The sequence below is a fragment of the Pogona vitticeps genome, chromosome 2 (assembly GCF_051106095.1).
Source record: "Pogona vitticeps strain Pit_001003342236 chromosome 2, PviZW2.1, whole genome shotgun sequence".
Lineage (NCBI taxonomy): Eukaryota > Metazoa > Chordata > Lepidosauria > Squamata > Agamidae > Pogona > Pogona vitticeps.
Genome location: NC_135784.1, coordinates 264034018 through 264050690, shown reverse-complemented (window position 1 = coordinate 264050690; position 16673 = coordinate 264034018). Strand labels below are relative to the sequence as shown.

The following is a 16673-nucleotide window of genomic DNA, read 5'->3' as shown; positions in this document are numbered from 1 at the left end:
ATGCCTCTGATCTTTCTCGCTTTCTCTTTGCAAGAATCCTTGGTGGCAGGTGAAACAGAGACTGCATGACTGAGGTCCCTCCGTGAGTTTCACGGCTGAGTGAAGAATTGAAGCCACGTGTCTCCTAAGGCCTGATCTAACACAGCAACCAACTACACCACCCTGACTCTCAAAGATAGTGACTGAGCTGTCTTATTCTCTGTGCGTGCAACATCTTAAAAAGGGGCAGTAAGACTTGAAAAACTGGCCGAATGAAAATGTAACAACACATTACAACCAAATGCAACTAACATTTAAAAATGACTTGGGTATTTTTTTAAATGCTCACCTGAAAGTAAATGATAATAGGACATCTTTTCTATAAACAATCTTCCCTAAGGAAAAGGAAAGTGGAGGATTGTTTTGTTTTATTTTACTTTATTTCATTGATATGCTGTTCTTCAGTACCAAGATATCCAGAACAGTCTTTGCATGAAGAATGTCCCAGATTAAATTCTTGACATCTCCAGCTAGGGCTGGAAACCAAACTTCCCTGAAATCCTGAAGAGCCACAGCCAGAGAGAGCTGACAATAACCTATCTACATGGAAACAATAAATGCACTAAATGAGTATGAATATACAGCAATTTTGTGACTATGTTTCTGAGGGGAGAACATTGTATTACTGGGCGCTGCAGTTCAAATGGGCATCTTCCCAGTCACCATTCCTTAGGGCATCCAGAGAAGAGGCTCTACAGAAAAACATAAGTAGAGAATGAAAAAGTTAGCTTTTTTGCCCATGCTCTGGGTTGAAGTCTACGGGCTATGGTTCAAAACTAAATTTTGAAAAGTTAGAGGTGAACTCCAGCTCCTTTTGAATGACCATAGATGTCGGGGAGAGTCATTAAGAGACCTAGGTCTGAAGCTGTACAGTATATCAGTGGTCTCCAACCTTGGGCCTCCAGATGTTCTTGGACTTCAACTCCCAGAAATCCTGGCCAGCAGAGGTGGTGGTGAAGGCTTCTGGGAGTTGTAGTCCAAGAACATCTGAAGGCCCAAGGCTGGGGGCCACTGCAGTATATGGTTCTAAAGAGAAGCACCATCAATTGGAACTTTACTTGAAAACACAAAAATATATATAAACAAAGGTAAAGGTAAAGGTAAAGGTTCCCCTTGACAATTTTTGTCCAGTCGTGTTCGACTCTAGGGGGAGGTGCTCATCCCTGTTTCCAAGCCATAGAGCCAGCGTTTTGTCCGAAGACAATCTTCCGTGGTCACATGGCCAGTGCGACTTAGACATGGAACGCTGTTACCTTCCCACCGAGGTGGTCCCTATTTATCTACTTGCATTTGCATGCTTTTGAACTGCTAGGTTGGCTAGGAGCCGGGACAAGCGACGGGAGCTCACTCCGGCGCGTGGATTCGATCTTACGACTGCTAGTCTTCTGACCCTGCAGCACAGGCTTCTGCGGTTTAGCCGACAGTGCCACCACGTCCCTTATATATAAGCAAAACATTTAAGCAAAACATTTCCCAGTAGTTTCAACAACATCTTGCCGCATATAAGACAGTTTCAGTAAGTTGTGACCTGGGTTTCTCTCCTGAAAACTGAAACAGATTTTTTTCAGTGAGACTCTCTCAGAATGCTAGGATGTTGAGGATGTGAAAACATGCAAGGATTCATTATATCCATTGGCAGATTCTGGGTCCTTCCTTCCTGTTAATATAATGATGAAACCTCCTCCCACACCGACGCTCCCCAAACACAAAACACAATCACATATCTTCAGGAAGAACAAAAAAATTGCAGAAAGGCGAGGATTTGTCATTTTGGGGAAAATACCAGAAGTATCAGTGGCAAAACAGATGCTTTCTATAAATAAATGTTCAGTCTGGCTGAGCCTTAAATTTCCCTGCCTTTGCATGATTCATATTCAACAAAGATAGCCATTCCCAGTATGGAGACTAATGTGTGGTACCTGGAAATGGGGAAAGTCACTCTATGGGCTATAACTGGCAGCACTTGGATGATGAGAGGCATAATGCAATAAAGTAACTTCTCCTATCACTGTGGTGTGCCATTCATATATATAGTCCAACTCCCAGAATTCTCCAAGAATTCCCCAGGCAAAGTCTGGGAGTTCCAGCCCACAAATACAAATCTATAGTCACCTTCGTTTCACCCCCTTCTAGGTCTTCCTTGCCTGCTACAATACTTCCTGGGAGGTAGCTGCCACAGTGCTTCTAAGGGATGATAGTCTGGTTGATCTTTATGCTTTTTAGATGGTGCCTCTTGAAGAACTGCAACACTTAAGAAGCATTGCAGCAGCTTCTTCCCAGGAGTCCTGCACCAAAACGTTTAAGCAAAGAAGGAATAGAAGACCAAGAAGAAGGAATAGAAGGAGGCCATGTCCTTGTCAGGTGAGTGAAACAAAGGTGTCCACAGGCATGTGCTTGAGGGCTGGAACTGCCAGGATTCTGCTTGGGGATTTCTTGGAGAATTCTGGGATTTCAGATACAAAAAAAAAGCTGCAAATAGCATACCGTTATCTCTGGGTGTTTGTCTGCCATTTAGGTAACCATAGTTCAGGTGGTAACCCTAATTCAGCATGAGTCTGGTTGAATACATAAGAACATGGAAGAGAATTTTCAGATCATTGAAGAGTACATAAGAAGAGCCCTGCTGGATCAGGCCAAGGGCTCATCTAGTCCAGCTTCCTGCATCTCACAGTGGCCCCAACAGGTGCCTCTGGGAGCACATGAGACAATGGGATCCCTGTCTCCTGACACCCCTGTCCTGCACCTGGCATTTGAAGGTACCTTCCTTCTAAGCCTGGAGATTATGCATCCCCATCATGGCTTGTAACCTGCAATGGACTTTTCCTTCAGAAATCTGTGCCAATCCCCTTTTAAAGGCATCTAAGCCAGATGCCATCACCACATCCTGTGGCAAGGAGGTCCACAGACTAACAACACACTGGGTAAAGAAATATTTTCTTTTGTCTGTTCTCACTCTCCCAAAACTCAATTGGACTGGATGTCCCCTGGTTCTGGTATTGCGTGAGGGGGAAAAGAGCTTCCTTCTATCCAATACGCAAGATTTAAATCCAGATTCTTACTAGAGAAGAAATAAGATGCTTCCAAAAGAACTGCTTTCTTCCAAAGGCAGTCCTTCCACATGTTGAATTCCTTCCATCCCAAATCTGAAGAAATCTGAGAACATTAAGAAATTCTCAACAAAAATAAACAAACATAATAGCTGCGCATTCCTGCTCTTTGGTGCCCACTTTTATGGATAGTACCTAAACCTTTGTCTTCCCTGGAAAAGACCCTGATGTTGGGAAAGTGTGAGGGCAAGAGGAGAAGGGGACGACAGAGGATGAGATGAATGGACAGTGTCATTGAAGCGACCAACGTGAATTTGACCAAACTCCAGGAGACAGTGGAAGACAGGAGGGCCTGGCATGCTCTGGTCCATGGGGTCACGAAGAGCCGGGTATGACTTAACGACTAAACAACAACAAACCTTTGTCTCCATTTGTGGTTTCTTTTTAATAATAGTGAAGGAAAATCTGCAGGAAAAATCAAAGGATTTCAATGTATATCTCATACTGGATCCAACTTGGTAGGCACTTCTCAGATAAACACGCTTTGTTAAATGATTGACTTAGCAGCTATATTAAACTCCAGTGCGTTATTTTCTTTTAAAAGACAAGGTACATCTTTATGTCTTTAAAATAATAGGGGAGGCAAATGTCAATAGTCTGTTAAATGGAACCTAGTGTGTCCGTCTTTCTTTGCAATGACAGCTTCAAGGCACACATTAAGCATTCCAGCAGGCCTAGTATTGACTTTTGGAGGAGAGAGAAAAAAATTACCACCCTCTCAGCAAAGACAAAACAGATATAGAAAACTTTCCAAATCACTTTTGTTAAATCAAGGAGAAATCAATACCTCTCACTTTACTAAGTTTCAAAGTGCCGTCCACTTAAACTGGACATGGAGGGGAATTTTCCAATCATTGAAGTGTACAAATTAATTGTGTGAAGGCTCAAATGTTGTTGGATCTTGTCTTCATGGACATGTTATGCTCAGATAGGGTGTATCATTTTTGTATTGTCTAGTGCAGATTTCCCTGCCCTGGTGCACTCTGGATTTATTGGTCTTTAACTCCCAACAAATTTCCCTCTAATTTTCAGCCCCATTGGGTGGGGCTACACCCTCTACATGTGCAACTCCTTCCCCCCTCCCGCACAACTCTGCCCCCTCCTGTGGGGTTCTGTTGTGACCAGAATGAAAGGGGACAGAAACATTTGCTGTGGGTGTATGGTGGAGGAGGAAAGTTGCATGGGGGGGGGTGGAGTCACGCTCACTCATGCAGTCATGCACCTTAGAGGGAACCTTGACTCCCAGCATCCCCGAGGCCATGTAAGCTATGATGGGTGGCACCTCTATTTCAACAAATGCGGTGACCATCTGTTTGAGAAAGATTACTTCAGTGGGCAGTTTGTTGGACCTGATAAATCTGTTCAGAGTATCCCCAAAGATTCCTTCCTTACACTGGAAATTTATGTGGCAGAGAGAAAAGCTTAAATAGTTTTCAATGTATTTGCAAAGGCTTTCACGGCCGGGATCTAATGGTTGTTGTGGGTTTTTTGGGCTCTTTGGCCGTGTTCTGAAGGTTGTTCTTCCTAATGTTTCACCAGTCTCTGTGGCCGGCATCTTCAGAGGACAGCACTCTGTGCTCTGGTCCTCTGAAGATGCCAGCCACAGAAACTGGCAAAACGTTAGGAAGAACAACCTTCAGAACACGGCCAAAGAGCCCGAAAAACCCACAACAACCATTAAATAGTTTTGTTTGCACAATGGCTGAAATAGATGGCTATATGAGATTTTTTGTGGGTTTTTTGCCCCATCCCAAACTCCTCTAGGAGAAATACCACTTCTAAAATCTTTCAGGAGTGGCAAATCTTCTCCAAAACAAAATGTATGTGTTCTGTGAGTGGTGTGATAATTTCACTGCTTTTTTTTCCAGAACCACAAGTAAGCTTCTAGATCAGTGCTTCCCAACCTTGCATCCCAGATATTCTTGGACTACAACTCCCAGTAATCCTGCCCAGCACGGCTAGTGGTGGTATGTATGCCAATAAAGGTTCTGAAACTGAAACTGAAGCTAGTGTTGAAGGCTTCTGGGAGTTTTAGCCCAGTAACATCTGGGAACCCAAGGTTGGGAACAATTGTTTTGTATACTTTCATATTTGGGTGAGAAAAAGCAAAATAGTTACATTTTGGGAAGGGATGTGGAACACAGTGGGTTCTCAGGGGCAAAATAGCCCCATCTCTGAGCTTGCCGACTCCTGGGATAGATAAACAGATCCTTACGTGATCAAACCGTTCCTGGACTGTATCACTTCTGTGGGAGATTGCCAAATGCGGTCCTTCATGTTAAACAAAATATGCCACTCTGAGAAAACTAGATGTGAGGAAGAAGAGTTGAACACTTTTGATTGCAAACATAGTTCCAGTGGTAGAAGGTAGTACATACAATAAATATTTCCTTCCTCTGACTCTCACCCACGTCCCCAAATATCCCTTTAAAAAAACAGGATGTGCTAGGTTCATATGGGACTGAGTACAAGAGGGAAATTGCTCAGAATCAGGTGATGGGATTCCATCCAACAGGAACTTCAGTTTTTCTATGGGTAGATTTTTTTTTTCCACCATGGAGAAACATTTAGTCACAGAAACACCCATCTGTAGTTTGAACTACCTCAGTCTAGTAATCACTAGATGAGATCCTTGTGAACAGAACCTTTCATGTCATGTGAGCTAGCACTTTTATCTGGAGGAGACACTTTGGTGAGCTTGTGGTGCTCAAAAGGTGGAAAGACCTAATGCCAGAAGAAATGTGAAAGGATACAGCACCATTGATGCAGGCAAGATGAAGAAGGTGGAAAAGGTAATGGGCTTTAGAAGAATCTCTTGGAAATGGTCATGTCTGCTCATTTCATAAACCATTATCAGTTCTGCTAAGGCTCTTGAAATACTTCTAGAAACAGCAGTGCTCTGCCTTGTAGCTGGCATTTCTAATGAGCCTATGAGGAAGTGAATTTAAAACCTGTTTCAAAATAAAAGATTGGCTTAACTAAAGAATTAGACTGTAAAGAACCACTTCAGCAAGGTCAACAGCAGTAAAGCTCAATCATTTCCTGGGTGTTGCACAACAATACAAGAAGGCAAACACATTTCATAATGACAATGGCATTCATTTTGACTGAAAAGGGAGGAATCAAAATATTGTGGTTTCTATGAATGTAAGTAGATATTCTTGGATGCTTTCAATATGTAAGTAGTTTGGTATGAAACAGTCAGAAGTCCACAAACTAGATGCCAATGGAAGAGCAGGACAAGGCAAAAGAGGAATAATAGCTTTCAAGTCTCTCTGACTGTTTCCGCCTAGAACGGTCCCGGGACCAGATGGGTGGGGTATAAATGAAATAAATAAATAAATAAATAATCTCTCAGTTATGAAAGCAGTCATTCTTTAGATATATATCATGAACTCTTAGAAATGGGCCAGACCCTCTGATGGTCACTTATTTTATTGAGAAAATGAGACACTATGTAGAGAAATCAGACCTTCCCACAGTTGTCTGTGCACTAATCACATCCAGTTAAGATGTGAGACTGCTTTGAAAGATGATTTGGAAATGTTGGTTTATTCACAATGACCCATTGCTGTTGGTAGATTATTTATTTATTTATTTATTTATTTATTTATTTATTTATTTATTTATTTATTTATTTATTTATTTATTTATGTATGTATGTATGTATGTATGTATGTATTTATTTATTTATTTATTTATTTATTTATTTATTTATTTATTTATTTATTTATTTATTTATTTATTTATTTATTTATATCCCGCCTATCTCGAGTACTCGTCCACTCTAATACATGACCCTAATACTGCCCACATATCAATTACATTAGTAGAGTTGCCCAGTCAACAGCTTTGCATTCCATGAAATTCAAGGCCAAAGTTTGAGTCTGTGGGATAGGCCCTTATGGCATCACAGGACAGGGACTTGTCATGTCTCAAAGGCAGAAAGGCCAATATTGGAAGGGTGACAGGGCTACGTTTAAGCCACAGGAAGTAGGCATGACATTCAAGGCCAAATTTTGTGTCTGTGGGATAGGCCCTTATGACATCACAGGACAGGGACTTGTCAGGACTCAAAGGCAGAAGGGCCAATATTGGAAAGGTGACAGAGCTACCCTTAGGCATCAGAAAGAAGGCATGAAATTCAAGGCCAAAGTTTGAGTCTGTGGGATAGGCCCTTATGACATCACAGGACAGGGACTTCTCATGTCTCAAAAGCAGAAGGGCCAATATTGGAAAGGTGACAGAGCTACCTTTAGGCTTCAGGAAGTAGGCATGAAATTCAAGGCCAAACTTTCTGTGGGATAGGCCCTTATGGCATCACAGGACAGGGACTTGTCATGTCTCAAAGGCTGAAGGGCCAATATTGGAAAGGTGACAGAGCTACCTTTAGGCCTCAGGAAGTAGGCATGAAATTCAAGGGCAAACATTGAGTCTGTGGGATAGGCGCTTATGGCATCACAGGACAGGGACTTGTCATGTCTCAAAGGCTGAAGGGCCAATATTGGAAAGGTGACAGATCTACCTTTAGGCCTCAGGAAGTAGGCATGAAATTCAAGGGCAAACTTTGAGTCTGTGGGACAGGCCCTTATGACATCACAGGACAGGGACTTGTCAGGTCTTAAAGGCAGAAGGGCCAATATTGGAAAGGTGACAAGGCTACCTTTAGGCCTCAGGAAGTAGGCATGAAATTCAAGGCCAAACTTTGAGTCTGTGGGATAGGCCCTTATGACATCACAGGACAGGGAGTTGTCATGTCTCAAAGGGAGAAAGGCCAATATTGGAAAGGTGACAGAGCTACCTTTAGGCCTCAGGAAGTAGGCATGAAATTCAACGCCAAACTTTGAGTCTGTGGGATAGGCCCTTATGGCATCACAGGACAGGGACTTGTCAGGTCTCAAAGGCAGAAGGGCCAATATTGGAAAGGTGACAGAGCTACCTTTAGGCCTCAGGAATTAGTCATGAAATTCAAGGCCAAACATTGAGTCTGTGGGATAGGCCCTTATGGCATCACAGGTCAGGGACTTGTCATGTCTCAAAGGCAGAAAGGCCAATATTGGAAAGGTGACAGAACTACCTTTAGGCCTGAGGAAGTAGGCATGAAATTCAAGGCCAAAGTTTGAATCTGTGGGATAGGCCCTTATGGCATCACAGGACAGGGACTTGTCAGGTCTCAAAGGCAGAAGGGCCAATATTGGAAAGGTGACAGAGCTACCTTTAGGCCTCAGGAAGTAGGCATGAAATTCAAGGCCAAAGTTTGAGTCTGTGGGATAGCCCCTTATGACATCACAGGACAGGGACTTGTCATGTCTCAAAGGCAGAAAGGCCAATATTGAAAAGGTGACAGGGCTACCTTTAGGCATCAGGAAGTAGGCATGAAATTCAAGGTCAAAGTTTGAGTCTGTGGGATAGGCCCTTATGGCATCACAGGACAGGGACTTGTCATGTCTCAAAGGTAGAAGGGCCAATATTGGAAAGGTGACAGAGCTACCTTTAGGCCACAGGAAGTAGGCATGAAATTCAAGGTCAAAGTTTGAGTCTGTGGGATAGGCCCTTATGGCATCACAGGACAGGGACTTGTCAGGTCTCAAAGGCACAAGGGCCAATATTGGAAAGGTGACAGAGCTACCCTTAGGCATCAGAAAGAAGGCATGAAATTCAAGGCCAAACTTTGAGTCTGTGGGATAGGCCCTTATGACATCACAGGACAGGGACTTGTCAGGTCTCAAAGGCAGAAGGCCCAATATTGGAAAGGTGACAGAGCTACCCTTAGGCCTCAGGAAGTAGGCATGAAATTCAAGGCCAAACTTTGAGTCTGTGGTATAGGCCCTTATGGCATCACAGGACAGGGACTTGTCATGTCTCGAAGGCATAAGGCCCAATATTGGAAAGGTGACAGAGCTACCCTTTGGCCTCAGGAAGTAGGCATGAAATTCAAGGCCAAACTTTGAGTCTGTGGGATAGGCCCTTATGGCATCACAGGACAGGGACTTGTCAGGTCTCAAAGGCAGAAGGGCCAATATTGGAAAGGTGACAGAGCTACCCTTAGGCCTCAGAAAGAAGGCATGAAATTCAAGGTCAAAGTTCGAGTCTGTGGGATAGGCCCTTATGACATCACAGGACAGGGACTTGTCAGGTCTCAAAGGCAGAAAGGCCAATATTGGAAAGGTGACAGAGCTACCTTTAGGCCTCAGGAAGTAGGCATGAAATTCAAGGCCAAAGTTTGAGTCTGTGGGATAGGCCCTTATGACATCACAGAACAGGGACTTGTCATGCCTCGAAGGCAAAAAGGCCAATATTGGAAAGGTGACAGAGCTACCTTTAGGCCACAGGAAGTGGGCATGAAATTCAAGGCCAAAGTTTGAGTCTGTGGGATAGGCCCTTATGACATCACAGGACAGGGACTTGTCAGGTCTCAAAGGCAGAAGGGCCAGTATTGGAAAGGTGACAAGGCTACCTTTAGGCCTCAGGAAGTAGGCATGAAATTCAAGGCCAAACTTTGAGTCTGTGGGATAGGCCCTTATGGCATCACAGGACAGGGACTTGTCATGTCTCAAAGGCATAAGGCCCAATATTGGAAAGGTGACAGAGCTACCCTTTGGCCTCAGGAAGTAGGCATGAAATTCAAGGCCAAACTTTGAGTCTGTGGGATAGGCCCTTATGACATCACAGAACAGGGACTTGTCATGTCTCAAAGGCAGAAAGGCCAATATTGGAAGGGTGACAGAGCTACTTTTAGGCCACAGGAAGTAGGCTTTAGAGGCATCAGTCAAATGGGTCAAGACTCCAAGTAAAATATAGGAAATCAGTCAGTGAAGCTACTGAGAGCTGAGGGAAACCTCATAGTTTTCTGTGGCTAGACAGGTGGGTAAATGAGTCTAGCAACTGCAGCAGTAGCTGCCATTGTTGCTAGAAGTCATATTTTTATGCAATCAACTGCTAGTCGTCATAGTGCTTTACAAATGCTGGATAGCTCAGTGGCTTAAGCTGGGAATTCGATTCCCTGTCATGCCTCCTTGACGGGAACTGGACTCTATGATCCATAGAGTCCCTTCCAGCTCAGCAATTCTAAGAATAACAACAGAAAAACAAGAAACAAAAGCATTGTGGCACCTCAAAGACTAAGTGCTATATTTTATTGTGAGCTTTCATGAATCAAGTCACGAAAGGTCACATTACTCTGAAAAAAAAGAACCAGAATCATAAAATTTGGCACAAATGCCTGAGACATCCTGGTTTAAATATCTGGTTGGTTTGCTATACAGTATAATGGAGGTAGGATCACAGCTAATCCAGCCTAGGTACTGCGAGCATTGAAGATTGCACCTGGGTGAGGGGGAGAGTGATATCCCAAATTAGCTTCATTATTGAACTGTAATCCGGGTCTGAGATCCAACAGCTTCCTAGACACAGGAAAAAGATTCTGACCTCCCATGAGATAATGAGATGGGTCCTGAACCTCCCCCTAAAACTCTTCCAGCCCTCAAGCAAAGGATTATGTTGGTGGGGACGAAGCAGTGAGATGGGCAACTAGGAGAAGCTTATGCATATCTGCTGGTGTGAGTAGACCAGAGTTTGTCTATTGATCTGATTTGGGAATAGGCTGGTTTATTCCTTTTTCCAGCAACAACATGACATACGTGCCATTGCAAATCAGTTCATCTCTGATCCATGTGTTTCTGCAAATTTGGGGGTCCCTATTAGAGGCTACTTTCTCTCTTTGGGGTGCAGGGTTTTTTATTTAATTTTTTTATTTCTGAAGAAATGAAAAGACAATCCATCATATTATAAATAATAAATACAAAGCTATTCCCCACAATTCTCCAAATCACATTTATACCATTCCCTGTCACATTTTAAAGAAATATCGAACAACAATCTAAATGCTCCAAATTGTTTTCCAAACCACATGTCTCGAAGTTTATTTTGTTGGCATATTTTAATAAAGGCTTCCAATTTTCATTGAATTGACAGTGACTTATTGCTCCTCTATATAATCTAACTTTATTAGTCATTTTTTTCCATCAACATTGTATGCCATATCTTATTCGTAAATGTTTGTAATGAGAGATCTTGGGGTTTTTTTCAATTTCTAGGGATTTCAGATCTTGCAGTGCCTATAAGATTTGCAACTAATTCTTTATTTTCTAGTTTCTCATTTCTCCCTTTGAATAATGAAAATAACAATAATGTTTCATTGATGACTATTTTTTTATTAGTCAGCACCTCTGTCCATCTAATTACCTCATGCCAGAATGCTTCTATTCTGGGGCAAGAAATCCACTTAAGTTTCAGAGTTCCTTTTTGTCCACAGTTCCTCCAACATTTATTGGATATATCTTTATTAATTCTATGTAACTTTGTAGAGTATAGATGCCACTGATGCACTACCTTCAGAACCATTTCTTTCACATTTGCTGATATAGATTTATATGGGCATTTTTTCCAAATTGCTGTCCAAATTTCCTCAGGTATATTAATATTTAAATTTGTTTTCCACACTGTTTTAGATCCTCCACCTTTTCCATATTCTTTCTCAATAATGCTTTTATATGTTAGAGAGGTTAGTCCTCTCTCTTTATTTTTATCTTTTTGAATACAATATTGTTCAAATTCAGTTAATGTTCTTAGAGAGCAAGTTTTTTGTTGTAAGTGAATAGTGAAACTTCTTATTTGTTTTATCAGTAGCCAATTGGTTTTTATTTGCTTTGTTTTCTCTTCTATTTGCCTAATAATGATTGGTTCCCCTGAATAGAATAAGTCAGTAATTCTATATATTCCAATTTGTTTCCACTCCTTAAACTGTTCATATTTCTCTTTAGACTTAAAATTTGGTGATCCAAAAGGGGACATAAAAGGGATACGGGTGTGTGTGTGTGGCAAAATTTTACTATGTTTTCGCCATATCCTTAATGTTTCAGAAATGAATGGGTTCTGTATTTGTTCTCCTTTTCTAATTATTTTAGTGGTATAAATATACTTATTTACTATGTCCATTTTCATTTCACTTTCCGTTTCAACCCATTCAGAATTCTTACAAGTCTCGTCGATTTGTATAAATTTAATAATTTGGTTTATTTGTAAAGCTTCATAATATTTTTGGAGCTGTGGTATCCCTAATTCCCCCCCTTTGACCCTGTCTATAGTCAAAGCTATGGTTTTTCCTGTAGTGATGTATGGAAGTGAGAGATGGACCATAAAGAAAGCTGACTGCCGAAGAATTGATGCCTTTGAATTTTGGTGCTGGAGGAGGCTCTTGAGACTCCCCTGGACTGCAAGGAGAACAAACCTATCAATTCTAAAGGAAATCAAACCTGAGTGCTCATTGGAAGGACAGATCCTGAAGCTGAGGCTCCAATACTTTGGCCATCTCATGAGAAGAGAAGACTCCTTGGAAAAGACCTTGACGTTGGGAAAGTGTGAAGGCAAGTGAAGGGGACGACAGAGGATGAGATGGTTGGACAGTGTCATCAAAGTAAGCAAACTGAATTTGATACAACTCCAGTAGGCAGTGGAAGATAGGAGGGCCTGGCATGCTCTGGTCCATGGGGTCACGAAGAGTCAAACACGACTAAATGACTAAACGACGATGATATTTAACATTATTAATGAATCTTATCTTCTTTCCCTTTCCTACAGTGAAATTTTCTAGCTTTCCTTGCCATAATTTTACTTTTTTTGTATCTGGCTGTAATGGAATATTTTAGAAAAGAAGTAGAAATTTTGGTAATATATAAGATTTAATCAAAGCGATTCTCCCCAGAACTGATGGGTTCAAATTGACCCACTTTGTCATTTTTTCTTTTGCAAATTTAAATAGATTTTTATACTTTCTGTAGATTAATTGATTAAGGTTTTTTGTTACCCATATTCCTAAGTATTTAAAACTTGAATAGCATAACTCTAAATGAGATGCTTTTTAAATTTCATTTTGTTCTATAATAGGGATATTTAGACATAATAGATTTTTGGAAATTAATTTTTAAACGTGTATACTGAATATATTCCTGTAATAATTCTTTTAAGTGTTCTATTCTTTGTAATGGATCCTCCAAAAAGAGGAGCATATCATCTGTGTATAGATTTATTTTGTGTTGTCTGTTTTTCATGGACAGAGCTCTAATGTTTCCACTTTCTCTTATTTTTACCGCAAGAGGTTCTATTATTAATGAAAATAAAATTGAAGATTATAACCTTGTCTAGTTCCTCTAATAATGTAAATTTGTCAGATTCTAATCAATAAGTACCGTAGCACCTGCTCCTGTGTATAATTCCTTTAAAACTTTAATAAAATTTTTACCCATATTCATCTTTTCCAACAGATCAAACATAAATTTCCATTCCACCCAATCAAAGGCCTTAAGGGCATCCAGTGAGAGTATTGCTATCTTCTTCTTTTTCTTTATTAGCTGTATATATAATATTCAGTACTCTCTGGATAGCATCTCACATTTGTCTTCCTGGCATAAACCTATATTGACCCGTATGAACATATTTAGTTACAAAACTACTTAATCTTTGTGCCAATATTGTTGAGAAAATTTTTGATCTTGTTTTTGCAGTGTTATAGGTCTGTAAGGTGAAGGAGACATTGGATCTTTTTCTGGTTTTAATATAGTTATTATTCTGGTCATATGCCATGACTCTGGTATTTTCTCACCTACCAAAATGGAGTGGAATAGCTTTAGACGATGTTCTATGACATCTTTTTCCCATACTTTATAGTACTCCAAACAAAGGCCTTGGGTGTGTGCACTTTTTTTGGGGGGGGGGGGGTTGCAGTAAAATCACTCCATTTTGTTTTGGTCCCAGCATGTGTGAGAGCTTGGATCAAACCAAAGCAGATGGTTTCAGCTCTCAGTTTGCTTAAGTGACTTTACGATGTTAGGAACTGACCTCTTCCTCCTGCTCTCCAATGAAGAAGGAGTGAAATGAAGTGAAAGGGGGTTTCTTAAAGCCCTTCTGAGGCAGCACTGATGCACTGTACTATTTACATTATTATTATTTTTTTACAAAATGAAAGCTTTCTTCTGCTCCTCCTCCTTTCTCCTGCTACTCCAGGAGACAAGAAGGGACATGGAGGAGGATCTCTTTTTTTTGGTTGGTTTTTAATTTTTTCTTTCCCTTTAAAAGGCAAAAAGGGTCAAATAGGGTCACGAGTTGCAGTGTGGTTTCCTGCCTTGAAACCACTCAATCCTTGCACGTGAATGCAAAAGTTGCCCCAGATGAAATACCCCACCTCAAAGCTTCCCTATTTAACATGATCTAGACCAATCCATGCTTGAATAAATTGGTCTTTCAGTCATATCCTGAGTTATCTTCCAGAAATTAGTGCATAATGATGAATGCAACAGAGGGCAGCTTTTACTCATCCTTTCTTTATCAATTTTAACAGAATTGTAGAGCCCCTCTTTGCTGGAGTTAGGATGAGCACAATAACTAAATATTAGAAATCTAGGTTATATCTCACATGGCAATCCTCTCCAGAGGATTCTACTAGTGCTACTAGAATTTCCCAACATAAATAACTGAGTTTTCATTTTAGAAGTTTCCTTGCTTGCTCTGTTGTTTGTCCTGAAAATCTCCCCAGTGGCAAGAGCTAGAAACACAAACCTTTGCATGGCTATCACAAATTCCCTAACTGAAATGGGTGGATAGTTTACATCTGAGAGTTGCTTGTCCCCATCCCCAGAGCTCCAACTGGAGCCCATTGATAATTAGCTTTTAGTAGTGCCTGATCACAGGCATTTATGAGATTCTTCTGTAAAGCACATTGGATAAACTGCAGATATGAAATATTGTCCCTCTGGCTACAAGCTAAGCAGTCTTATGAATATTCTACAAAGGATTTCAATTCAAAGCAGAGAGATCCATTTATGCATGAGCGGAGGTGTGCTCTGGATTGAGCACTGGGACGAGTACCAGACTGAGTGAGTACTGAGGTGGAAACAAAGAGACCAGAATAAAAAACAAAACAAAACAAACAGACATTGTATAGGGAAAGAAGAGGAACAGTACACGGCAGGAGTTAGATTTCGAACACAAGCGAAGCCAAGTATGAATAAATGAATAAATACACTAGGAAGAAGATAAGGGAACAGTTTCATCTGCCATTCACAGAATAGAGATAAATTCTTTAATCAGGGAGTAGAAAACTTGTTTTTCACATCATCATTGTCTATAGGATGGATGGGGAAAGGGTGGCCCATTAGCTGCATTGACAATCCTATAATGCCCCAAATGCAGCCTCCTAGCACTGCCATTTTCCCCTGCTCCCAACACAGGAATATGTGGGAAGTTTCCTGATAGGAACTGCTTCTCTCAATTTGGAGTCCCCTCTAAACTGTTTAAAAGGCAATAAACACTCACACAGAGACATGCAAACCAGAAGTGACTTCTAGTCATTTCCAGCTTTGAAGAAAGACCCCCTCTTGGTCCTAAAAGAGTTTGAGAGTGGGGCAAAAACCTAGTCAAACTTCAACCTGCTTTAGTGTTGGGGATTTTTGAATAATTTCTGAAATTGAAATTGAAGGGTGGGTGCAAAGGGTGCCCTCCAGCATTCATGTATATATCGCCTACCCCAGATCTAAGGCCAGTAGACAGTCTGTAAAAATATCTTTTAAAGCTTCAGTACATTTCCCAAGGGCCTCTAAAATGAACTATTCAGCTAGGGAGGATTTTATCACTTTGGCAAAAGAACTATAATTCAACTTACAACAGGGGAGGAGAGGGTGACCCTTTGCTAATATCACATGTTAGATGGATTGTGAAGGATGATCCCAAGAGTGACCCTGCCATTTTCATCTCCCAAAATACAGATGGGCCAGTCAAAAGTTAAAATGCAGGGGCTTGATCTTTGGAAGTCTGGAAGTCACATGCTCCACAGGAGTATATTAAAAGCATAAAGGAGGCCATGCTCTGCTAGATGTAAAGTACCCAATTGAGAAGATCTTGGGGCAACAGGATAAATCAAACGGATACCACTGAAATCTGAGCTGTCCATGATTGTTTATTTTTTGTTTGGAACTGGGTTCAGATGTGGAATAAATCAGAGCAGGAAGATTATCTGCCATGCTAGATGTGTTGATCGTCTTTGGGAATAAACTGATACCTTCGATGATGGATAATCACATTCTAGTTCTTCCCACGTCTTGATTTCCTCTCCATTCACAAAAAAACCCAAAAAACACCACTGCCAGATGGAATGATTTTGCAATGTAGGACCATGCCACCCTTTTTGAAAATTTCTGGTTGGTTGAGGCAACTCCACTTACTTTAATAACATTTACATTTAGTAAGCCAAAAACAAACAGGAAAAAAAAAGACAACTCCGCTTTCATTTTAAATTGATTTCATATACTTCCGCTAATAAAATTTAATTAGTCTAAAGCATTGCTAGCCCTTAAAGTACATTGCAAATTAAAATTTCATCAAGCTCCTCCATATCTGCTCGAAGCTGCAAGAAATGGGAATGTGGGTAATTACATCAAGATCCATATGTCAAACCTTGATATCAGTGCTTTGCCA

General features: G+C 41.0%; 1 long non-coding RNA gene across 1 annotated transcript; it reads right to left on the bottom strand.

The window, feature by feature from the left end:
• Nucleotides 1-438: 438 nt before the first annotated feature.
• LOC144587029 (uncharacterized) lies at nucleotides 439-5454 on the bottom strand. Its single transcript, XR_013542173.1, has 3 exons — nucleotides 5362-5454; nucleotides 3506-3551; nucleotides 439-731 (listed from the first exon to the last, which is right to left on the bottom strand). It is a non-coding gene; the product is annotated as an uncharacterized LOC144587029 (long non-coding RNA).
• Nucleotides 5455-16673: the final 11219 nt, after the last annotated feature.